This window comes from Triticum urartu, chromosome 5A (assembly GCF_056163025.1).
Source record: "Triticum urartu cultivar PI428250 chromosome 5A, HENAU_Tu73, whole genome shotgun sequence".
Taxonomy (NCBI): Eukaryota; Viridiplantae; Streptophyta; class Magnoliopsida; order Poales; family Poaceae; genus Triticum; species Triticum urartu.
Window position 1 is genome coordinate 160,231,194 of NC_141877.1, and position 27,011 is coordinate 160,258,204.

General features: G+C 44.5%; 1 long non-coding RNA gene across 1 annotated transcript; it reads left to right on the forward strand.

The window, feature by feature from the left end:
• The first annotated feature begins 12,442 nt into the window (after positions 1-12,442).
• On the forward strand, positions 12,443-26,924 carry LOC147970670 (uncharacterized). Its single transcript, XR_015604231.1, has 3 exons — positions 12,443-12,804; positions 14,086-14,157; positions 26,621-26,924. It is a non-coding gene; the product is annotated as an uncharacterized LOC147970670 (long non-coding RNA).
• Positions 26,925-27,011: the final 87 nt, after the last annotated feature.

Below are 27,011 nucleotides of genomic sequence, written 5' to 3' on the forward strand. Positions count from 1 at the left end.
GAGTAGTTTACCACATACCTACGGGTCCATAGCTAGTAGCTAGATGGCTTCTTCTATCTCTTTGATTCTCAATACCATGTTCTCCTCGATGTTCTTGGAGATCTATTCGATGTAATACTTTTTTGCGGTGTGTTTGCCAAGATCCGATGAATTGTGGACTTATGATCAGCTTATCTATGAATATTATTTGAATCTCCTCTGAATTCTTATATGCATGATTTGATATCTTTGCAAGTCTCTTTGAACTATCAATTTGGTTTGGCCAACTAGATTGGTTTCTCTTGTAATGGGAGAAGTGCTTAGCTTTGGGTTCAATCTTGCGGTGCTCGATCCTAGTGACAGAAGGGGAACCGACACGTATTGTATTATTGCCATCGACGATAAAAAGATGGGTTTTCATCATATTGCTTCAGTTAATTCCGCTACATCATGTCATCTTACTTAACATGTTACTTTGTTCTTATGAACTTAATACTCTAGATGCAGGCAGGAGTCGGTCGATGTGTGGAGTAATAGTAGTAGATGGAGAATCGTTTCGGTCTACTTGACACGGACGTGATGCCTATATTCATGATCATTGCCTTCGATATCGTCATAACTTTACGCTTTTCTATCAATTGCTTGGCAGTAATTTGTTCACCCACCGTAATATTTTCTATCTTGAGAGAAACCTCTAGTGAAACCTATGGCCCGGGGGTCTATTTTCCATCATATAATCTTCTATTCTCAATCATATAAGTTTCCGATCTAGAATTTTAGTTTCCTATTTACTTTCTTTGCAATCTTTTACTTTCCGATCTATAAACCAAAAATATTACTTTGCCGTTTATCCATCTATATCAGATCTCACTTTGCAAATAACCGTGAAGGGATTGACAACCCCTTTGTCACGTTGGGTGCAAGTTGGTGTTTGTTTGTGAAGGTATTCGGTGGCTCGTTGTCTCCTACTAGATTGATACCTCGGTTCTCAAAACTGAGGGAAATACTTATTCTACTTTGTTGCATCACCCTTTCCTCTTCAAGGGAAAAACCAACGCAAGATCAAAAGGTAGCAAAGATGCAGAGCCTGGACCTAGTAGTAGTCACCCACATGTTTCTCTCACAAAGGGTGTTGGAGCTCGTATACAGCCAGCTGTAAGTTTGTAGCCTGTTTCTCTTCTCTCTCATCCAACTCAGTAAAAACATACTCCCTCCATTCCAAAATAGATGAATCAACTTTGTACTAACTTTAGTACAAAGTTGGGTCATCTATTTTGGAACGGAGAGAGTATTATTTAAAGTCTTACTATCCGCCTACATCATCTTATTATACTTGCTCTAACGAAGAGAGGCACATAGTACAAGAGAAACAAGCAAAGGCTACCATGTCGACATTGGTGGAGAAGTTGAAGCCATCGGAGACAGGATGGGTAAAGGCCACCCAGCCCAACTGTAATGCCCCGAGACCGACGCTTTAGATGCCTCCCATGTTTTCCGAGTTTCGTCGGGTGATTTCTTTTGTCTGTTGCATTCATCTTTGCATCTTGAGCTTTGCATCATGTCATCATGCCATCATGCCATTTCATTTTTTTTAACTCAACTAAATAAAATGCATAGATCTTTGATCTATTTAAATTGAGGGAACTCACATGGTGATTTCTCTATATAACATATCCTCCCAATATATTAGGGAGCTATAATAATTATTCTAACACACTTGCAAAAATAATTCCATGTATTTTCTACTTCAAGTTTGGTCCCAAACTTTGCCCATATTTTCTTTCATCGCTTTCCCGATCTCCACAAAATTACAAACATTTTTGGACTCTCCAAAAATGTTTTCCTAATTCAGACTTATTTGAATCACATTCGAATGTGTTCAAATGCAATCCTTCCAAACGGTGCCAAATGTGTTTTTCTCGGATCAAGCTCCTTTTTATGAGTCCAAGAAAATTCGCGCCCTGCTCAAATTCTTCTCCTATCTCTCTCTACATTTCTTATTTCTCTATTTATTTGTTAATCAGGGAAAATAGACTTAGGGAGAGAGAGATTCCAGCGCAACCCAACTCCTCCGTTTTTTTTTCATCTCCACCAAAAGGCCCAAGGCCCCTGGCCATTTGCCTCCCCACTGGGCCGGCCTCTAAGGCCCAGCCCGCACCCCTTCTAACCCAAGGCGACCCCTCCTCTCACCCGCTCCCTCTCATCCTCCCGCTACCGCCGCCACCCACACACACCAGGAGGAGTCACGCTCGGTCCCCTCGTCCTCCTCCCTCAGCCATGCCCGAACCTCCATGGCATCGCCGCCCTGCTGACTTACGCGAGGAAATGCCTCCCCTCCAGCCGCGAGACCCTCTCCGTCGCACCGTCCCTACCTCCCAGAGCCGTCACCCTGCCTTGCCAGGGACCTCGTCGTGGCTGCCCACAAGGCTTCCGCCGTCAGCGCCTATTCCCAGCCGGATCCGCCGCCGGCGACTTCATTACTCCGCTCCGTCTCTCCTACTACTTCGTCCCCGCGCCACCCGGTGACCCCGTCGCCGCTCCGACCGGCGAGTCTAGGCCGCTGAGCCCGCCTCCGTCTCTCCTCTTGCTGCTGCTCAAGCCCCTCCTCTGCCATGGCCTTCCTCCTCCCGTGCCTACAGTGACGCTGCCCTGCTGCAGCTGCTCTTCCTGCGCACCGCCTTCCTTGCTGAGCCCCGTGGTGTGGCCCTTCTCCGGCAACTAGCGCCCCTCCATGGACGACCACCACCGCCGTTGCAACACCCGGAGTATCACGACCACAACCCTGCGGCTTTCAGATGTAATTGGTTCGTTTTGGCCTTTGGGTTACCGTTGTTGTTTTGTTGCAAGTACCTCGACGATCTCTTGTTTCGGAGACCACAATCACCACTACATCGACGTTTAATCGCAAAACTGATGGTGACCTCGAAGCATTTGGAATTGTTAAGTTTGACCCCATCGCCGAGTACTCCTACAACAAGTGTACCTCTACCGCCGTCTTCGGAATCGCTAAGAACGCCAAGTACCCCTTCGAGTTGACGAGACCAGCAAGTTCGAAGACCCCAAGTACCACGACAATCGACGCATAGTACCACTACCTTTGTCTTGTTCATCTACCGTCGCCGAAGACCCATGTACGCCTATCGTCGCCCCGAAGTCGTTGGATTCGACAAGTACCTCTTCGAAACGACCGAGTACCACTACCGTCGACCCTTGAAGACCCCGTGGACGTCAAGTTCCTTGTTGTGACCCTGAACATCTACGAAAATGTTATACGACTACTACCGTGGCCGAAGACCCGAGTACAACTACCGTGGCCCGAAGAACCGTGGGTCTCAAGCAAGGTAGTTAGAGTCGGGATTCGGAGTCGGATCGGTTTTCCTCAGACAAAGTCGAGTCGTAAGATCAAGTCGTGGAATCGAGGATTCTACTAGATTTACTCAAATAAGATATTTTGTATGCACACAAAAAAATTATATGGGTTCTATAGAGTTTTGACACTAAATATGGAGCAAAGAACATACACATCAATGCTAGTTGTATTCCACTTTTTTATGGCTAACCTACCATGTAGCTCGCATGTATGGAACATATATGAGAGGGAAATATATAGAACATTTAAATCTTCAATACATGAAATTTACTAATGTTCTTTTTAGAGTGCGTGAATAGTTGATCACTTGTCTATTTGACCTACAATGCTAAACCTTGAAGGGTCTTGCTCTCCTTCTCCGGACAATCTTGAAGCATCCTCCTTTTCATGCCAATTCCATATGTCGACAAGCCTGATCCTCGATTTCGATCTAGAGTTTCTGAGAGCTGGATTAAAGGTGTCTGCGGCTGAGCGTTTGGACTTGGGAGGGGAATAAGGGTTCATGAGATATATGAAAAGGGGTTTGGATGATGGCATATTATTTTTCTACAACTAAACAAACAGCTTAGATAAGTTAGTAGAATCACATGTAGTCCATAGCATAGTCGGGATTGTACAGTTTTGTATAAGATTCTATGATTTGGATCGCGACTCAACATGGATTCTACCTGATCCGGATTCATAGTGGGATTTGGATCGACATGCTTCCGTAGGGTCGTGAAGTCATAGGATTCTAGCAGTCGAATCAGGATTCTGACTACCTTGGTCACAAGACTCGTGTACGACTTTCGTGAGTACCTCTACAGTCATCGTGTACCCCTCCTTCCACTACAGTCACCGTGGACCGAGTGTACAACTACTTCCGTCTATATTCCGTCGAACTCGAACCGCTCCGGAAATGCATGCTTCAAAGGTATAACATCGAGACGACCGCCGTGGACGAATGTTGTGTGATGTATGAGATGAACCCCGTGTTTGCACCGTGCCTGTTTGTTTCATGCACGTCCCTCTGTTGCCATGCCACCGACACATGGGACACCCGGTATCCGGGAGCACCCCACCATCCTTGCAGGACACGCTCCCATCACATTTCCTTTTGCACCAGTATCTCCATGAGCTACCGGAACTGATATGTTGCCGTGTCATCATTTTCGGATTCGTTGCCGTGGCACCCCTGTCGTTTCCGCCACGATGACAAATGCTTCATAAAATGCTCTTATCAACATTTTCATAAATATTGCATAAAACTTGCAAATGTTATCCGCATCATGTTAACAACATTTAAATGCTTAAAATTGTTGCTTGCTTTAAATTGCTAAATATGCATATGGGGATTTTCCAGAATTGTTGTTTGTTGTTCCGGCCTCATTTAAAATGCCTAAATGTGTAGTTTACTTATGTTTCACCTCTTGCCATGATAACCAACATTTAATATTGTTGAGTTCCTAACCGAGAGCGAACTAAATAAGTCATGTGGTGTTTCTCCAATATGCAACCCGTTGCATATTGAGCTCCGCTTAACTTGTAGTATTGTTTGTGCACTTTGCCATGCCATGCATATTTAAACCGAACATGCATCATACTTGATTATGCATCATGCCATGTTTATATGATGGTTGTTTACCATGTTGTTTGCTCCTTTCCGGTGTTGCTTCTTCTTGTTAGTTCCGGTAATGTCGCGTTTGTGAGGATCCGTTCGACTACGTCCGTTTGTCTTCTACATGGACTCGTTCTTCTTCCTTGCGGGATCTTAGGCAAGATGACCATACCCTCGATATCACTTCTATCTTTGCTTGCTAGTTGTTCGCTCTATCGATATGTTGCGCTACCTACCACTTGTTTATCATGCCTCCCATATTGCCATGTCAAGCCTCTAACCCACCTTCCAAGCAAACCGTTGTTTTGCTAAGTTACCGCTTTTGCTCAGCCCCTCTTATAGCGTTGTTAGTTGCAGGTGAAGTTGAAGTTTGTTCCATGTAGGAACATGGATATGTTGGGATATCACAATATCTCTTATTTAATTAATGCATCTATATACTTGGTAAAGGGTGGAAGGCTCGGCCTTATGCCTGGTGTTTTGTTCCACTCTTGTCGCCCTAGTTTCCGTCATACCAGTGTTATGTTCCTTGATTTTGCGTTCCTTACGTGGTTGGGTGTTATGGGAACCCCTTGACAGTTCGCCTTGAATAAAACTCCTCCAGCAAGGCCCAACCTTGGTTTTACATTTGCCTAACAACCTATTACCTTTTCCTTAGGTTTTCACGAGCCCGAGGGTCATCTTTATTTTAACCCCCCCCCCCCGGGCCAGTGCTTCTCTAAGTGTTGGTCCGAACTGGGCAGCCTGCCACCTCGGGGAAACTCAAGGACTGGTTTTACTCGTAGCTTGACCTATCCGGTGTGCCCTGAGAACGAGATATGTGCAGCTCCTATCAGAATTTGTCGGCACATCCGGGCTGCTTTGCTGGTCTTGTTTTACCATTGTCGAAATGTCTTGTAACCGGGATTCCGAGACTGATCGTGTAACACCCTGATAATAATGCTACAGTAATCTTCCCCTAATGATGCCATGTCATCACCTTTTTACTAAGCCAATGGTCATTTGATCAAAATTCAAGTCAAACTCAAATTTAAAAAAAAGTAAAATAAATAATATTTATTCAAACCGCAAACAAAAATGTTCATGTTATTGCAAATATTCACTAACTGTTTGATATGAAGAAACCAACACTATTTAAGTTGTCAAAATGCCCCTAGAAATTAAACAGTGGACCAGCAGCCATTTTAACCGACCTTTTCATTTTCTAAAAAAATAGTTAAACAATTCCAAATGCTTTGAAACTTTTGTGCACACTCAAAATATTGCGATGTATTTATATGGCAAGTTTCACATTTTTACAAAATCATTTGCTATCAAGAGAAAATGCAAATCAGAGAAAGAAATGCCAGTGAAAGAAAAAGGGAAAAGGAGGATCGAACCCACTGTACCACCAGGCCTCTAGTGACTACAGGGTGGCCCGGCCCCTTTGTGTTGGCCTTTCCCCAACCTCTCGTGAGAGGCAAGGAGGCCAGGGCGTGCACGCAGTCCATTGGTCGGATGGCGCACTGTCGAGCATCCCGCGGCTCCCCCTCGCGGATAAGGGCAGCCCCTCCTAGTCCATCTCTCTCCCAATAACCCTAGTCCCCAAATCACCCTCTCCCTTGCTCATATTCGAAGACCTGGAAGAGGCCGAGCCCGCGGTCATCATCATCATCGTCGATCCCGCGGCCACCGACTTCCCTTCGTCGCACCAAGACGTCTAGGAGCTTCGCCATTGTCGTCTCTGTCGCCCTCGCCTATCAGTTGGAGCTTAGACAGCCTACTGTCTCGCCATCGCGCGGTCTTCTCTACCATGGTCGCTGCATCTCGTCGACGAGCGCGACATGTCCGGCCACCTCCGCGCCTTTCGGCCATGTCCACGAACCGCATGTGAGCTCCTCCGCCGACCCCCCCTGCTTTGCCCCCTCGATCCACTCTGTTAGCCACCACTCCCGTGCTTGCCTTAGTCGCCATGGACACGACGGAATCCTGTGTATGTGCTGCTTCTGTTGCGTGCCTCTCATGCTTCCACCGCTACTCGTCGTCGCTGCGTGCTGCTCACAGTCGCGCGCCCACTACTGCTTCCCCGCGGCATCGCCCCTCATTTCTCCCCGCCCGCGCCTCGCCGCTCCCTACACCGCACGCGCGCTACACATCCGCCTGCGCCCTGCCTCATCGAGGCCGCACCCCACACGCCACTCCAGCGGCGCCCGTCAGGGGCCTGGCCGCGCCCACTAGGGCCACTGCTGCCCGGGGCCGCGCCCTTGCTCGTCCGCGCAACAGCCTCTCCACAGTCGCCCGCGCTCGCGAGCGCCGGGGCTCGCTCATGCCCGCCTGCTGCCGCATCCACCGCTACTTTGCTACCGATGTACTATTGCTAGTTACTCTAGCTGGTACTAGTTAGCTTTTCTAATTCTACACTAAATAGCCCTCTAAACAGCCTCTAAACTGCGGTTAAACAACTATTAACAAGGCTAAGAAAAATATGAGTAGATGGTATACTTGACAAACTCCATTTTATCCTACTAGGCCAAATCCTTTCGATGTGTGGATTAATTCCTATGAAAATCACAAGTTCTATGTTCTGTTAATAGAAAAGCTGAAAATAGCTTTAATTTCATAGCTACTTTAGAGCTGTTGATGATCAACCAAATGCACTCTAACAAAGATGAAAGTGCTACTATCTTGTAGATCACGGAAAAATGCTCAAAATTGATATAAGGCACAAAATCATAGGATATACAGAACAATAGTTGTAGCGTTTTGAAAACAGCCAAGTAATGTTTAAAACTGGCGAATTCTCAGACTTAGCAAAATTTCAGGGATTTTTTCGAGTATTGTTAAATCTTTAATAAATTCATATAAAATAATCCGTATCTCGGATGAAAAAGTTTTATACATGAAAGTTGCTCAGAACGACGAGACGAATCCGAACACGCGGTCCGTTTACCTGTCAAATGCCTCTAACTATATGAACATGGAACTTCCCCCTCTGGTCATCTATCTAACATAGGTCCGGAACCGGGAGTACATTCCCGGTTGAATTCCCCCTTTAACTTTATCGTGTAGCCATACGTTAGGTCCAGATGACGGATCCCAGGAGCCAGACGACACCACTGATGATTACTACTACCCTGAGGGTGCCTACTACTACGTGACGGCCACTGATGACCTGGAGTAGTTAGGAGGCTCCTAGGCAGGAGGCCTTGCCTTTTCGATCGTTGTTGCTTTTGTGCTAGCCTTCTTAAGGCAAGCTTGTTTAACTTATGTCTGTACTCAGATATTGATGCTTCCGCTGACACTTGTGTTTTCGAGCTTATGTATTCGAGCCCTCGAGGCCCCTGGCTTGTAATATAAAGCTTGTATTATTTTAATTTGTGTCTAGAGTTGTGTTGTGATATCTTCCCAGGAGTCCTTGATCTTGATCGTACACATTTGCGTGTATGATTAGTGTACGATTGAATCGAGGGCGTCACAAGTTGGTATCAGAGCCGACTGCCTGTAGGTAGCCCCCTTTCCAACTCCTTGGCCGAAGCTGAGTCTAGTCGTCCAAAACTGTTTAACTAACATGGTTGTGTGTCTTACGGGCCCACGTCGCCATTTGGTGGTATTAGGATCTTTTATTACTCGTCCTTACTCTGGGATTCTGATATCTCTTCTATTCGGTTTAAAGGATTTTACTGACTCTAACTCTAGGTTCTCGCAACTACTTCCCTCGGAGAGCCCTTCATTCCAGATGATCGTCTGCTTCACCCGAAGACTTTGAAGATACTCTTCGTTGTTTTCCCGAGACCCTTGTGTCCTTTGCTGTTGCAATTCCCTACCACTGATAAATCCCTATCGATAGCTACATACACTTTCCATCCATAGCTTCATTTCCAATTGCTCCTGTTACTACAAGATACCCTGAAATACTTTGGATATTCCGAGAATCCTTTGTGCCTGCTGCCTTGCAGCTCCTTTTCCGCACGAATACATGTATGAATAATTCCTCACACTTACCGGGGATCCGTTCATCCCCAGTTGTTCATGTGTTTCACAAATTATTTCGAATACTATTTGATCTTCTGATAATCCTCAGTAACCTATTGCTCCTGTTCTTCCTTATCGTCTTGCATTATGGTTAATTCCATATGTCTAACAATATTCATTAAACTCCTTTGAGATTGTCATTCTTATCATATTCATTCGACATGTAATTATTTATCCTTCTGGCTCAGACTCCACTCCGGACATGAGCTGGGTCCCGACAGATCAAACATCGATTGATTGTCTATCTATGTCTATTCAACTTGTCTTTTGATCAGAGCCTCTGCTTGTGATCTCCCAATCTGGAAATCATAATTCCTTTGTATTTAAGCTTTGAAATTGTCTGGATAGTACTATAGTCCGATGCATTTGCATTATTTCTTCTTCTGGTTGAACATCGATACTCACATCAGATTCTTTGTGGTCCGTGAGACCCTTGATTGGATTATTATCCGACAGAGTCCTTCATATTCAATCACCTTGTGAGTCTTTCCTCAGATACATAATGCCTTTGGTAAACTGTATCCTCTGCCTCATCAACCATGCTCTGCTTTCGAGCTCGAGTTAATTACTCTTGAAGTTTATGGTATATGTTCCTAAGATGCCCGATGTGTTGAACCTATGCCTTCCTTAATCGGTGTGAACCCGGAAGTTATGCAGGTTATACACTACTGGCCTTCGTCAGATAAATTTTCAACACTACAACTTCTTTGAAAACGAGAAGTGAATGAAAGGTTATGCATTGAAGAAGTGGGAGTCGACCTTGAACTTTGTGTTCATGCCCATGGACCCGATGTAGAACTTATCATGGAAGCTGCTCGAAAAAAAATAAACTCTTATGATAATCCATCTGGTATTTTTCTTTGTTCTTTTTAATCGTGGTCCTGACCATGATTGTTCTTCTTTGATCCCATTTCACGGACAAGCTAAAGCACTTGTCTTCTGCAAACCAATATGCCTGCCCAACCTCTATCCTGATTTACCCTCGAGTGTTACCCCTTGGTATCTCGAGAATATCGCAGGAACTACATAACTTGTTATGAGTTCTTCATCAAACTACTATCAATCACCAATTCCAATATCCCAGGGTTCTGAGTGGTTGGTCAGTCGAGGACACCGATAGTTGAATCGAGTCCGCACTATGATTCAACAACTACTAGTAATCTTCATTGCTTACAAGTTTGTGCTCGATCATGTCATTCCCAGTCGATTGGCTACATCATCATCGTCATGCTAAAGCTTGACCGTGCTACCTATGTCCTTCATCCCTGGAACACACCCTCGACAGTGCGCTAAGCTACATCAAGTTTTCAACATCATATTGTTTGTCTTGAAAGGCAGCTCTGACTATGAGATTGCATATTATCTGTGGGTCAAATAACCTTTTGCTTCACCATCCCTTTAGCTCGATGTTGTCGATGATCGATTACATCTTCAAGAAACCTCACGACAAATGTGTCGTGATCATCATCAACTTTCTGAACTCTCCAAGGATATCAACCGAATTCATGATGAGAAATACCATCCTAGCCCCTCGATGATTTGTGTTATCATCGACAACATTCTTCCCTTCCCCCAACACAAACTTGTTCGTATAATTTTGGAAATACATCCTTTTGACATGTCGATGGATTGCTGCTGAACCCATCAGCCACATCCTCATCCTTTTCCTGATAAAATTGCATGAGGTGTTCTAGAAAATTCCCAATGGATCCTTTGTGTTATCAAGGTCTGATCCTTACCTGATGACCTTGTCAATGCTATCTCGAAGCATGTCTATGGTACTCCGATCTTCAATAAGAACATTTGAAGCACAATGCTATATTTTCTTTATCAATTATCGTAACACCGTTGTATGGTTAATGTCATGAAATTCCTCTCCCCTCACCTAAATGGTTTTCTACTTTCTATCATGTCATGGGTATCATGCTTTGCTTTTCCTTGAGAAGGATATACCCCTGAAATATGTGTTTAAACACATTTTCCTTTCCATTGTCCTGTTTAATCTGATAATTGTATCTTCCTTTCCATTGTTTTATTTAACCTTTCTTGTGATCTATATGATATAAGCAGTAATATTTCCCTGCTTATGTAAACACCTCGGTGTACAACTCTGTCAGTAAAGCACTGTTACTATTGTTGATGACATTCCAGTAACCACTGATGGACGAGAACTTTGCCTATTGGTCCGCCTCGTTTGAACGAGCAAGAAAATGGTTCTCTTCGTCCCTCGCCCTTGGTACCAACGTTGTTGCCAACATAATTGACATGTTGTCCTCTGCCATGCCTTGCTATCATCCGTGCAAGATGTCAGCGCCCTTCCTACCTTTAACCCACATGGTGGGCCCATAACCCACAATTCCACAGGATCGAAACCTGACTCTCCTATACACCCTTGTTTCCATAGCTATTCCTCACACTGGCTTCGCCTGTAATTCACGAGCCACCTTCCTAGAGATGATCTACTCTAGTATCTAATGCAATAATTATTTTTGTTGCTCTCAATCCCTTTCACCTTTTGATTAGGCATCGAATGATTGACTGCCCACTCGAAACTTCTCATGGTACCTTCTTACTTTGCTCTTGATACTTCTTAAGTTTCAATTCGAGAGTTATTTTCTGCCACCTCCCCTGGTGTTATCTATGAGGTGATCAACCTTCTCGAGGACCGTCTTCCAAAGTTACCCCTTGTCCTTCTTAAGTACGATGAAGACCCCGAAGAGAAGATGACGACTTCATCATGATGGCCTGAAATAGAGGAATGAAGACATCAATGTAATGGATCGACCTCTTCAAGAAGAGCAACAAGGACCGAGATGATCCGTTAGAATTTCGTAACCAAACTTTCCCCCTTACTCCACCTCTTAAATCTCGGGACAGGATTTCTTGTAGTGGAGGAGATTTGTAACACCCTGATAATAATGCTATAGTAATCTTCCCCTAATGATGCCATGTCATCACCTTTTTACTAAGCCAATGGTCATTTGATCAAAATTCAAGTCAAACTCAAATTTAAAATAAAGTAAAATAAATAATATTTATTCAAACCGCAAACAAAAGTGTTCATGTTATTGCAAATATTCACTAACTGTTTGATATGAGGAAACCAACATTATTCAAGTTGTTAAAATGCCCCTAGAAATTAAACAGTGGACCAGCAGCCATTTTAACCGACCTTTTCATTTTCTAAAAAAATAGTTAAACAATTCCAAATGCTTTGGAACTTTTGCACACCCTCAAAATATTGCAATGTATTTATGTGGCAAGTTTCACATTTTTACAAAATCATTTGATATCAAGAGAAAATGCAAATCAGAGAAAGAAATGCCACTGAAAGAAAAAGGGAAAAGGGGATCTAACCCACTGTACCACCAGGCCTCTAGTGACTACAGGGTGGCCCGGCCCCTTTGTGCTGGCCTTTCCCCAACCTCTCGTGAGAGGCAAGGAGGTCAGGGCGTCCACGCCGTCCATTGGCCGGATGGCGCGCTGTCGAGCATCCCGCGGCTCCCCCTCGCGGATAAGGGCAGCCCCTCCTAGTCCCTCTCTCTCCCAATAACCCTAGTCCCCAAATCCCCCTCTCCCTTGCTCATATTCGACGACCTGGAAGAGGCCGAGCCCGCAGTCGTCATCATCGTCGTCGATCTCGTGGCCACCGGCTTCCCTTCGTCGCACCAAGACGTCCAGGAGCTTTGCCATCGTCGTCTCCGTTGCCCTCGCCTATCGGTTGGAGCTTAGACGGTCTGCTGCCTCGCCATCGCGCGGTCTTCTCTGCCACGGCCGCCGCATCTCGTCGACGAGCGCGACATGTCCGGCCACCTCCGCGCCTTTCGGCCATGTCCACGAACCCCCTGTGAGCTCCTCCTCCGACCCCCTGCTTTGCCCCCTCGATCCACTCTGTTAGCCGCCGCTCCCGTGCTTGCCTTAGTCGCCATGGACACGACTGAGTCCCGTCTACGTGATGCTTCTGTTGCGTGCCGCTCATGCTTCCACCGCTGCTCGTCGTCGCTACGTGCTTCTCACAGTCGCGCGCCCACTACTGCTTCCCCGCGGCCTTGCCCCTCATTGCTGCCCCGCCCGCGCCTCGCCGCTCCCTGCACCGCACGCGCGCCACACATCCGCCTGCGCCCTGCCTCGTCGAGGCCGCGCCCCGCGCGCCACTCCAGCCGCGCCCGTCGGGGGCCTGGCCGCGCCCACCAGGGCCGCTGCTGCCCGGGGCCGCGCCATTGCTCGTCCGCGCAACTGCCTCTCCACAGTCGTCCGCGCCCGCGAGCGCCGGGCTTGCTCATGCCCGCCTGCTGCCGCGTCCACCGCTACTTTGCTACCGATGTACTGCTGCTAGTTACCGTCGCTCGTACTGGTTAGCTTTTCTAATTCTACACTAAATAGCCCTCTAAACAGCCTCTAAACTGTGGTTAAACAACTATTAACAAGGCTAAGAAAAATATGAGTAGATGGTATACTTGACAAACTCCATTTTATCCCACTGGGCCAAATCCTTTCGATGTGTGGATTAATTCCTATGAAAATCACAAAGTTCTATGTTCTGTTAATAGAAAAGCCGAAAACAGCTTTAATTTCATAGCTACTTTAGAGCTGTTGATGATCAAGCAAATGCACTCTAACAAAGATGAAAGTGCTACAATCTTGTAGATCACGGAAAAATGCTCAAAATTGATATAAGGCACAAAATCATAGGATATACAGAACAATAGTTGTAGCGTTTTGAAAACAGCCAAGTAATGTTTAAAACTGGCGAATTCTCAGACTTAGCAAAAATTTCAGGGATTTTTCCGAGTATTGTCAAATCTTTAATAAATTCATATAAAATAATCCGTATCTCGGATGAAAAGTTTTATACATGAAAGTTGCTCAGAACGACAAGACGAATTCGAACACGCGGTCCATTTACATGTCAGATGCCTCTAACTATCTGAACATGGAACTTCCCCCTCTGGTCATCTGTCTGACATAGGTCCAGAACCGAGAGTACATTCCCGGTTGAATTCCCCCTTTAACTTTATCGTGTAGCCATACGTTAGGTCACACCCGGCATAACATATTGCCATGTTATGCTTTGTGATGTTTTGTTTGCTTTATATTTATTGTTTCTTCCCCCTCTTCTCTCCGGTAGACCCCGAGACCGATGCCGCCCCTGTGATCGACTACATCGACGACACTTCTTCTTTTTCAGCAGAACTTCCAGGCAAGCAACCCCCCCCCCTTGAGCATTCCGATATCGCCCATTTCTATCCCTCTCATGCTTGCATTAGAACTGCTATTGCTTTCTGTATGATCCTACTCTGATGCATAGCTTGTTTTTGTTACCTACTTATTGTTACCTTACCTGGTTATCCTAAACTGCTTAGTATAGGTTGGTTAGTGATCCATCAGTGACCCCTACCTTGTCCCAGTTGCCCCGCTTTATGTTCGATGAGTCGATCAACATGATCGACGTCCAGGCCCCGACACCGCACATCACCCCCCTATACGACTCTGCAGAGTTACCATCGAGTGCCGAGGGTGACACCTCATACATCACTCCTGATGAGATCTCTGTAGTGTAGCTATTCAGTCGTGGTCATCGAGGGTGATTTCCTCCTTAACCACTTCTGATACGGCTCTGTCGTGAAACCCCTCAAGTGTGAACCTCGAGGGTGGATCCTCTTACGTTCACCTTGATGATTACATCGAGTGGAATTCACCGAGGGTGATTCCTCGGGTTTTCCCCTTGATGTTTGGAAACACGGATACTTGGACTTTACAACTATTACTTGGAAAGGCGGGTCGGCCCTGAGGGGTACCCGCCTGAGCTTAATAGCAAGTGATGTGGAGTCGGGTCGACCTAGAAGGTGCCCGCGAGATACTTACGAGGCGTGGTCGGGCATTCTTAGCCCTTGTCGCAAGTACTCGAGATGGGGCGACGAGGTCACATCTTTCATGAGTCTCTGCTCGTGACCGCACTGAAGGAAATATGCCTTATATCATGATAAATGTTTATTATTCATGCTAGAATTGTATTAACCAGAAACATGATACATGTGTGAATACATAGACAAACAGAGTGTCACTAGTATGCCTTTACTTGACTAGCTCGTTGATCAAAGATGGTTATGTTTCCTAGCCATAGACAAAGAGTTGTCATTTGATTAACGGGATCACATCATTAGGAGAATCACATCATTAGGAGAATGATGTGATTGACTTGACACATTCCGTTAGCATAACACTTGATCGTTTAGTTTATTGCTATTGTTTTCTTCATGACTTATACATGTTCCTATGACTATGAGATTATGCAACTTCCGTTTACCGGAGGAACAGTTTGTGTGTTACCAAACGTCACAACGTAACTGGGTGATTATAAAGGTGCTCTACAGGTGTCTCCAAAGGTACTTGTTGGGTTGGCGTATTTCAAGATTAGGATTTGTCACTCCGATTGTCGGAGAGGTATCTCTGGGCCCTCTCGGTAATGCACATCACTTAAAGCCTTACAAGCATTGCAACTAATGAGTTAGTTGCGGGATGATGTATTACGGAATGAGTAAAGAGACTTGCCGGTAACGAGATTGAACTAGGTATTGAGATACCGACGATCGAATCTCAGGCAAACAACATACCGATGACAAAGGGAACAACGTATGTTGTTATGTGGTTTGACCAATAAAGATCTTCGTAGAATATGTGGGAGCCAATATGAGCATCCAGGTTCCGCTATTGGTTATTGACCGGAGATGTATCTCGGTCATGTCTACATTGTTCTCGAACCCGTAGGGTCCGAACGCTTAAGGTTTCGATGACAGTTATATAATGAGTTTATGAGTTTTGATGTACCGAAGGAGTTCAGAGTCCCATATGTGATCGGGGACATGACGAGGAGTCTTGAAATGGTCGAGACGTAAAGATCGATATATTGGACGACTATATTCGGACATCGGAAAGGTTCCGAGTGATTCGGTCATTTTTCGGAATACCGGAGAGTTACGGGAATTCGCCGGGGAGTACATGGGCCTTATTGGGCCATACGGGAATAGAGGAGAGAGGCCAAAAGGAAGGAGGCGCGCGCCCCCCCTCTGGTCCGAATTGGACAAGGTGTGCAGCCCCCTTTTCCTTGTTCCTCTCCCCCTCTTTCCTTCTCTCCTACTCCAACAAAGGAAGGAGGAGTCCTACTCCCGGTGGGAGTAGGACTCCCCCCTTGGCGCGCCCTTCTCCTAGGCCGGCCGCCTCCCCCCTTGCTCCTTTATATACGAGGGCAGGGGGCACCCCAGAGACACAACAATTGATCATTGATCTCTTAGCCGTGTGCGGTGCCCCTCTCCACCATAATCCTCGATAATATTGTAGCGGTGCTTAGGCGAAGCCCTGCGACGGTAGAACATCAAGATCGTCACCACGCCGTCATGCTGACGGAACTCTTCCCCGACATTCTGCTGGATCGGAGTTCGGGGATCGTCATCGAGCTGAACGTGTGCCAGAACTCGGAGGTGCCGTAGTTTCGGTGCTTGATCGGTCGGGCCGTGAAGACGTGCGACTACATCAACCGCGTTGTGCTAACGCTTCCGTTGCCGGTTTACGAGGGTACGTAGACAACACTCTCCCCTCTCGTTGCTATGCATCACCATGATCTTGCGTGTGCGTAGGAAAATTTTGAAATTACCACGTTCCACAATAGTGGCATCCGAGCCTAGGTTTTATGCGTTGATGTAACTAGATGACGCCCCGCGCGTTGCTGCGAGAACTCTTTATTCTACGCACATGAATATATGATAATATATAAAATGAAGAATTTCGTTTGCACAATATATGATCTGAAGACTGAAATCTACAAACGGACATGTTACTGTGATTGTAAAGATGGAAAAATGTGAATTCTTCGATCGTGTTGTGGCATACTAATCTCATATGTTTTACACAAATACTAATGTATAAAACACTCCAAAATCATGGATCTGAAATGGAGATGTCCTGAACGGTTATGTGCAAATTTCCACTTTGAGATACATATTTTGTGTTATGTGTGATTGTAGATGTAACTCAATCGTATGCATGTCAGTACATTAGAACCACGCAATATATAGTACATACCGGCAAGTGTACAGAACCGATGTTACAATGGATAGTCGTAATGCTCCTAAAACATCGATAGTAGTCGGGACTTGTCTTGATTATTCAACGAAGATAACTTATAGCAAATCATTAGTGAGAATCCCTTTCCCTTTTCAAGTGAAAAGGTATGGTTCGAGGCGAAGCTAATGCAACAGTAATGGCTGATACTTGACATTAAGGAATGATAGCATAGTCAGACTTCATCTTGCTGAGGATAATATGGAAGCGTTTAGCTATGGAAACTGGGTATTGTGCAAACTATATAAAACTGAAATAGATGGCATACTGAGATTGGGCAGAAATAATTTTGTGCCTTGTAGAATATACTTAGAGAATATGGCACAACACAATCTAGAGATACAGTCAAAATTGCACGTAGTTGAAAGTTGAGAAAAGAAGTCAGCTGCAAGAAAGAATTATATATGTAGGTGAGACAACATATCAATCAGTCACCTGCGACTTAAGTAGGAAAAGAAAGAATTATATATGTAGGTGAGACAACATATCAATCAGTCACCTGCGACTTAAGTAGGAAAAGAACGGAGGTAAAAATACAGAGGGAGTTGTCAAGCTTTTACCGAAATCACAAAGGGCTCCACAAAAAATTGAACAATGCACCGGAAATAGCACCAGCCGAGGTATCAGATGCATATAATATAATATATAAAAACTAATTGCACAGCTTGTTTCCATCCTCAGCTTCAAAGCTTACGTCGAGCATCTCCCTACAATTCAGCAGATTCCTAAAGGTGCCGAGATAGCAAATCAATTGAAGAAGCGGATTCCTCCTCCAAAACAGTGATTGAAATTTCATCTGCAGAAGAAAAACTATCTAGAAATCTTAAACATTCCAGCTCCCAGCAAAAGGAAATATAAGGAAAATTAGTTGAGTATGAAAGATCAAAATAAAGGCAGGAAAAATTAATCTTGGCAAGGTGAGAAAATTCATGGTATTGGCGATGGAGGTGGATCCCAAATCAGTCATTGCTTAGTTGAAAATTTAATCTTGGTAAGGTGAGAAAATTCATGGTATTTATTACTGTTTAACAGGATATCTTCACCTAGTTCTGGGACTTCTGTTCTGGCCATGGCGAGCAGTGACACCAACCGTGAATCCTTCATGCAGATTTTATACCTACAATATGCAAGCTCGAGTTACTCATGTATGAGAAATTAAATTAATTATATTGATGAAGCAAGCGAAGCCAAACTACAAAAAGGCCCTCTTTGTCCTCTCTCATCGAAAGCTAGGTCGACCTTACTGAGTTCATGACGGGTAGCAACAAAGATTCTTGGTGGTGCTGCGACAGCGCAGCATGGGCGTGGGTGTGGAGGGCAGACGTGGCCGGCGAATCTGATGTAGATGGTCGGAGGAGCTGGCTGAGCAAAGCCGACGCACGGCACCATCGAGGTACGTACTACGGGAGTGCGGCGGCGCCGTATAGGAGCGGCGTGGTAGCAGGCAGCAAGCCCCCTCTTTGAGTGGTGATGGGGTCGCGTGTGTGGGAAGTTGACTCAGATAAAGAACTCATGGAAGATGAGATGTGGAGCTCTAAAGGTTGCTCTGTTCGCTGGAGAGAAAGTGCGATGGGAAGGAGAATAATACGATGCATTTTAGAAAACGCCTGCACCATTACGCCTTTGATTAACCATCGTGTTGTAGTGCTCGTCCGTTACAGAATACAGAAGAGGAAACGACCAAAGGGATGGTTGTGTTGTAAAAATAAATAATCAAACAACCTGTTGGCCCCCTTGTGTTCACTAACGGAATGCATGCATGTGATAGTTAGTGATGTGGCTGGATGCCTTGACGTGGATAGCTCCATGTGAAGATACATAGTGGTGGGATAGGTGGGGCACATGTAGTGATGTGGATAGTTTGCATGTTAAGATAATTGAGATAGTGGGGATGAACTTCTTAAGTATATAGGATATGCATGAGTAGAACACAAGTGAGTTGTGGGCGATATAAGTCATACTGCTTACCAGCATGTCACACTTTGGTTCGGCGGTATTGTTGGATGAAGCGGCCCGGACCGACATTACGCGTACGCTTACGTGAGACTGGTTCTACCGACGTGCTTTGCACACACGTGGCTGGCGGGTGTCAGTTTCTCCAACTTTAGTTGAACCGAGTGTGGCTACGCCCGGTCCTTGCGAAGGTTAAAACAGCACCAACTTGACAAACTATCGTTGTGGTTTTGATGCGTAGGTAAGAACGGTTCTTGCTCAGCCCGTAGCAGCCACGTAAAACTTGCAACAACAAAGTAGAGGGCGTCTAACTTGTTTTTGCAGGGCATATTGTGATGTGATATGGTCAAGACGTGATGAGATATAAGTTGTTGTATGAGATGATCATGTTTTGTTGAAGTTATCGGCAACTGGCAAAAGCCTTATGGTTATCGCTCTATTGCATAAGATGCAAGCGCCAAATAATTGCTTTACTTTATCGCTATGTGATAGCAATAGTTGCAAGAGCAATTGTTGGCGAGACAATCATGTGACGACACATTGATTTAGATCAAGATGATGGAGATCATAATATCATGCCGGTGACGATGGAGATCATGACGATGCTTTGGAGATGGAGATCAAAGGCACAAGATGATGATGGCCATATCATGTCACATATTATGATTGCATGTGATGTTTATCTTTTATACATCTTATTTTGCTTAGTTCGGTGGTATCTTTATAAGATAATCTCTCACTAAATTATCAAGGTATAAGTGTTCTCTCTGAGTATGCACCGTTGCGAAAGTTCTTCGTCCTGAGACACCACGTGATGATTGGGTGTGATAGGCTCTACGTTCAAATACAACGGATGCAAAACAGTTGCACACGCGGAATACTCAGGTTAAACTTGACGAGCCTAGCATATAACAGATATGGCCTCGGAACACAGAGACCGAAAGGTCGAGCGTGAATCATATAGTAGATATGATCAACATAGTGATGTTCACCATTGAAACTACTCCATCTCACGTGATGATCGGACATGGTTTAGTTGATATGGATCACGTGATCACTTAGAAGATTAGAGGGATGTCTGTCTAAGTGGGAGTTCTTAAGTAATATGATTAATTGAACTTAAATTTATCATGAACTTAGTCCTGGTAGTATTAGCATATCTATGTTGTAGATCAATAGCTCGCGATGTTGCTCCCAGTTTATTGTGTTCCTAGAGAAAAATTATGTTGAAAAATGTTAGTAGCAATGATGCGGATTGGATCCGTGATCTGAGGATTATCCTCATTGCTGCACAGAAGAATTATGTCTTTGATGCACCGCTAGGTGACAGACCTATTGCAGGAGTAGAGGCAGACGTTATGAACGTTTGGCTAGCTCAATATGATGAGTACTTGATAGTTTAGTGCACCATGCTTAAAGGCTTAGAATCGGGACTTCAAAGACATTTTGAATGTCATGGACCATATGAGATGTTTCAGGAGTTGAAGTTAATATTTCAAGCAAATACCCGAGTTGAGAGATATGAAGTCTCCAACAAGTTCTATAGCTAAAAAGATGGAGGAGAATAGCTCAAGCAGTGAGCATGTGCTCAGATTGTCTAGGTACTACAATCGCTTGAATCAAGTGGGAGTTAATCTTCCAGATAAGATAGTGATTGACAGAATTCTCTAGTCACCATCACCAAGTTAGCAGAACTTCGTGATGAACTATGATATGCAAGGGATAACGGAAACGATTCCCAAGCTCTTCGTAATGCTGAAATCAACGAAGGTAGAAATCAAGAAAAATATAAAGTGTTGATGGTAGACAAGAGCACTAGTTTCAAGAAAAGGGCAAAGGGCAGAAGGGGAACTTCAAGAAGAACGACAAGCAAGTTGCTGCTCAAGTGAAGAAGCCCAAGTCTGGTCCTAAGCCTGAGACTAAGTGCTTCTACTGCAAAGGGACTGGTCACTGGAAGCGGAACTGCCCCAAGTATTTGGCGGATAAAAAGGATGGCAAAGTGAACAAAGGTATATTTGATATACAGATTATTGATGTGTATTTTACTAGTGTCGTAGCAACCCCTCGGTATTTGATACTGGTTCAGTTGCTAAGAGTAGTAACTCGAAATGGGAGTTGCAGAATGAACAGAGACTAGTTAAGGGTGAAGTGACGATGTGTGTTGGAAGTGGTTCCAAGATTGATATGATCATCATCGCACACTCCATATACTTTCGGGATTAGTGTTGAACCTAAATAAGTGTTATTTGGTGTTTGCGTTGAGCATGAATATGATTTGATCATGTTTATTACAATACAGTTATTCATTTAAGTAAGAGAATAAATTGTTCTGTTTACATGAATAAAACCTTATATGGTTACACACCCAATGAAAATGGTTCGTTGGATCTCAATCGTAGTGATACACATATTCATAATATTGAAACCAAAAGATGCAAAGCTAATAATGATAGTGCAACTTATTTGTGGCACTGCCGTTTAGGTCATATTGGTGTAAAGCGCATGAAGAAACTCCATGCTGATGGACTTTTGGAATCACTTGATTATGAATCAGTTGATGCTTGCGAACCATGCCTCATGGGCAAGATGACTAAGACTCCGTTCTCCGGAACAATGGAGCGAGCAACTGACTTATTGGAAATAATACATACTGATGTATGCGGTCCGATGAGTGTTAAAGGCTCATGGCAATATCGTTATTTTGTGATCTTCACAGATGATTTGAGCAGATATGAGTATATCTACTTGATGAAACACAAGTCTGAAACATTTTAGAAGTTCAAAGAATTTCAGAGTGAAGTGAAGAATCATCGTAACAAGATAAAAGTTTCTACGATATGATCGCAGAAGTAAAATATTTGAGTTACGTGTTTGGCCTTCAGTTAAAACAATGTGAAATAGTTTCACTACTCACGCCACCTGGAACACCACAGTGTAATGGTGTGTCCGAACGTCATAACCGTACTTTATTAGATATGGTGCGATCTATGATGTCTCTTACCGATCTACCACTATCGTTTTGGGGTTATGCATTAGAGACAGCTGCATTCATGTTAAATAGGGCACCGTCTAAATCCGTTGAGACGACACCGTATGAACTATGGTTTGGCAAGAAACCTAAGCTGTCGTTTCTTAAAGTTTGAGGTTGCAATGCTTATGTGAAAAAGTTTCAACCTGATAAGCTCAAACCCAAATTGGAGAAGTGCGTCTTCATAGGATACCCAAAAGAAAATGTTGGGTACACCTTCTATCACAGATCCGAAGGCAAGATATTCGTTGCTGAGAATGGATCCGTTCTAGAGAAGGAGTTTTCTCTCGAAAGAAGTGAGTGGGAGGAAAGTGGAACTTGATAAGGTAATTGTACCTTCTCCCTTATTGGAAAGTAGTTCATCACAGAAATCTGTTCCTGTGACTACTACACCAATTAGTGAGGAAGCTAATGATGATGATCATGTAACTTCAGATCAAGTTACTACCGAACCTCATAGGTAAACCAGAGTGAGATCCGCACCAGAGTGGTACGGTAATCCTGTTCTGGAGGTCATGTTACTTGACCATGACGATCCTACGAACTATGAGGAAGCGATGATGAGCCCAGATTCCGCGAAATGGCTTGAGGCCATGAAATCTGAGATGAGATCCATATATGAGAACAAAGTATGGACTTTGATTGACTTGCCCAATGATCGGCGAGCCATTGAGATTAAATGGATCTTCAAGAGGAAGACAGACGCTGATAGTAGTATTACTATCTACAAAGCTAGAATTGTCGCAAAAGGGTTTTCGACAAGTTCAAGGTGTTGACTACGATGAGAGTTTCTCACTCGTATCTATGCTTAAGTCTGTCCGAATCATGTTAGCAATTGCCGCATTTTATGAAATCTGGCAAATGGATAAACAAAACTGCATTCCTTAATGGATTTATTAAAGAAGAGTTGTATATGATGCAACCAGAAGGTTTTGTCAATCCTAAAGGTGCTAACAAAATATGCAAGCTCCAGCGATCCATCTATGGACTGGTGCAAGCATCTCAGAGTTGGAATATACGCTTTGATAAATTGATCAAAACATATAGTTTTATACAGACTTGCGGTGAAGCCTGTATTTACAAGAAAGTGAGTGGGAGCACTACAAAATTTCTGATAAGTATATGTGAATGACATATTGTTGATCGAAGATAATGTAGAATTATTCTACAAAGCATAAAGGAGTGTTTGAAAGGATTTTTTCAAAGAAAGACCTTGGTGAAGCTGCTTACATATTGAGCATCAAGATCTATAGAGATAGATCAAGACGCTTGATAAGTTTTTCAATGAGTACATACCTTGACAAGATTTTGAAGTAGTTTAAAATGGAACAGTCAAAGAAGGAGTTCTTGCCTGTGTTACAAAGGTGTGAAATTGAGTAAGACTCAAAGCCCGACCACGGCAGAAGATAAAAAGAGAATGAAAGTCATTCCCTATGCCTCAGCCATAGTTTCTATAAAGTATGCCATGTTGTGTACCAGATCTATAGTATACCCTACACTGTTTTTTTGGCAAGGGAGTACAATAGTGATCTAGGAGTAGATCACTGGACATTGGTCAAAATTATCCTTAATGGAATAAGGATATGTTTCTCGATTATGGAGGTGATAAAAGGTTCGTCGTAAAGGGTTACGTCGATGCAAGTTTTGACACTGATCCAGATGACTCAAAATCTCAATCTGGATACATATTGAAAGTGGGAGCAATTAGCTAGAATAACTCCGTGCAGAGCATTGTTGACATAGAAATTTGCAAAATACTTACGGATCTGAATGTGGCAGACCCGTTGACTAAACTTCTCTCACAAGCAAAACATGATCACACCTTAGTACTCTTTGGGTGTTAATCACATAGCGATGTGAACTAGATTATTGACTCTAGTAAACCCTTTGGGTGTTGGTCACATGACGATGTGAACTATGGGTGTTAATCACATGGTGATGTGAAACTATTAGTGTTAAATCACATGGCGATGTAAACTAGATTATTGACTCTAGTGCAAGTGGGAGACTGAAGGAAATATGCCCTAGAGGCAATAATAAAGTTATTATTTATTTCCTTATATCATGATAAATGTTTATTATTCATGCTAGAATTGTATTAACCGGAAACATGATACATGTGTGAATACATAGACAAACAGAGTGTCACTAGTATGCCTCTACTTGACTGGCTCGTTGATCAAAGATGGTTATGTTTCCTAGCCATAGACAAAGAGTTGTCATTTGATTAACGGGGTCACATCATTAGGAGAATGATGTGATTGACTTGACCCATTTCGTTAGCATAGCACTTGATCGTTTAGTTTATTGCTATTGCTTTCTTCATGACTTATACTTGTTCCTATGACTATGAGATTATGAAACTCCCATTTACCGAAGGAACACTTTGTGTGCTACCAAATGTCACAACGTAATTGGGTGATTATAAAGGTGCTCTACAGGTGTCTCCAAAGGTACTTGTTAGGTTGGCGTATTTCAAGATTAGGATTTGTCACTCCGATTGTCGGAGAGGTATCTCTGGGCCCTCTCGGTAATGCACATCACTTAAAGCCTTGCAAGCATTGCAACTAATGAGTTAGTTGCGGGATGATGTATTACGGAACGAGTATAGAGACTTGCCGGTAACGAGATTGAACTAGGTATTGAGATACCGACGATCGAATCTCGGGCAAGCAACATACCGATGACAAAGGGAACAACGTATGTTGTTATGCGGTTTGACCGATAAAGATCTTCGTAGAATATGTGGGAGCCAATATGAGCATCCAGGTTCCGCTATTGGTTATTGACCGGAGACGTGTCTCGGTCATGTCTACATTGTTCTCGAACCCGTAGGGTCCGCATGCTTAAGGTTTCGATGACAGTTATATAATGAGTTTATGAGTTTTGATGTACCGAAGGAGTTCGGAGTCCCGTATGAGATCGGGGACATGACGAGGAGTCTCGAAATGGTCGAGACGTAAAGATCGATATATTGGACGACTATATTCGGACATCGGAAAGGTTCCGAGTGATTCGGGTATTTTTCGGAGTACCGGAGAGTTACGGGAATTCGCTGGGGAGTACATGGGCCTTATTGGGCCATACGGGAATAGAGGAGAGAGGCCAAAAGGAAGGAGGCGCGCGCCCCCCCTCTGGTCCGAATTGGACAAGGGGTGCAGCCCCCTTTTCCTTGTTCCTCTCCCCCTCTTTCCTTCTCTCCTACTCCAACAAGGGAAGGAGGAGTCCTACTCCCGGTGGGAGTAGGACTCCCCCCTTGGCGCACCCTCCTCCTAGGCCGGCCGCCTCCCCCCTTGCTCCTTTATATACGGGGGCAGGGGGCACCCTAGAGACACAGCAATTGATCATTGATCTCTTAGCCGTGTGCGGTGCCCCCCTCCACCATAATCCTCGATAATATTGTAGCGGTGCTTAGGCGAAGCCCTGCGACGGTAGAACATCAAGATCGTCACCACGCCGTCGTGCTGACGGAACTCTTCCCCGACATTCTGCTAGATCGAAGTCCGGGGATCGTCATCGAGCTGAACGTGTGCTAGAACTCGGAGGTGTCGTAGTTTCGGTGCTTGATCGGTCGGGCAGTGAAGACGTACGACTACATCAACCGCGTTGTGCTAACGCTTCCGTTGCCGGTCTACGAGGGTACGTAGACAACACTCTCCCCTCTCATTGCTATGCATCACCATGATCTTGCGTGTGCGTAGGAATTTTTTTTAAAATTACTACGTTCCCCAACACGCACTGCCAACGCACTAACGGTTTGGATATTTGATCCGAGGGGCCTCTGGCCTGATAGCACTAACCATCACGTGGGCATTGTATGGGCGTTCTGCGTCGTATGCATCAGCCGAAACTTATTAGACGTCAGTGACTGAGCGGCGCGTGCCGGGTTGAACTGGTAAGCTCCTGCCTTTTTAAGGAGGTAGCTAGGTCTGCTCACCGGCCGCCCACGCAACGTGCATGAGTTCTCGGGGCGATGGCCCAAGACCCCTGGGGGCACAGGTTTAGTCCGGCGTGCTTGACCTCTCTATTAAGCCTAGGTCGGGTTGCGGCGTATTGTTTGGCCGAGGCCGGGCATGACCCAGGAAAGTGTGCCCGGCCAGAGTTAATCGAGCATGGTGGGTAAGTTGGTGCACCCCTGCAGGGAAGAAAACACCTATCGATAGCCTGTCCTACGGTAACGGACACTTGGAGTTGTATCCCGATCGATACAACTAGAACTGGATACTTGTGATGAGAAATGGATAGTATGGCTCTGGGATTACTTTCTCGCAGGGAGTCGAGAAAGGATCTCTGGCCGAGGTTGATAACACTACTACTACTTTATATTATGTTGATCTGTACTCTTCTAAATGCTGCAAGATGCTTGAAGATGCTAGTCTTCAATAGGCTAGGCTTTCCCCTTCTCTTCTGGCATTCTGTAGTTTAGTCCATAGATACAGCTTATTTCCTTTGATACAGATGCATACTTAGTTTAGATCTGATGTAAGTCTTGCGAGTATTTTGGATGAGTACTCACGGTTGCTTTGCTACCTCTTTTTCCCCCATACCCGATTGTTGCGACCAGATGACGGATCCCAGGAGCTAGACGACACCACTGATGATTACTACTACCCTGAGGGTGCCTACTACTACGTGACGGGCACTAACGACCTGGAGTAGTTAGAAGGCTCCAAGGCAGGAGGCCTTGCCTTTTCGATCGTTGTTGCTTTTGTGCTAGCCTTCTTAAGGCAAACTTGTTTAACTTATGTCTGTACTCAGATATTGTTTCTTCCGCTGACCCTTGTGTTTTCGAGCTTATGTATTCGAGCCCTCGAGGCCCCTGGCTTGTAATATAAAGCTTGTATTATTTTAATTTGTGTCTAGAGTTATGTTGTGATATCTTCCCGTGAGTCCTTGATCTTGATCGTACACATTTGCGTGTATGATTAGTGTACGATTGAATCGAGGGCGTCACA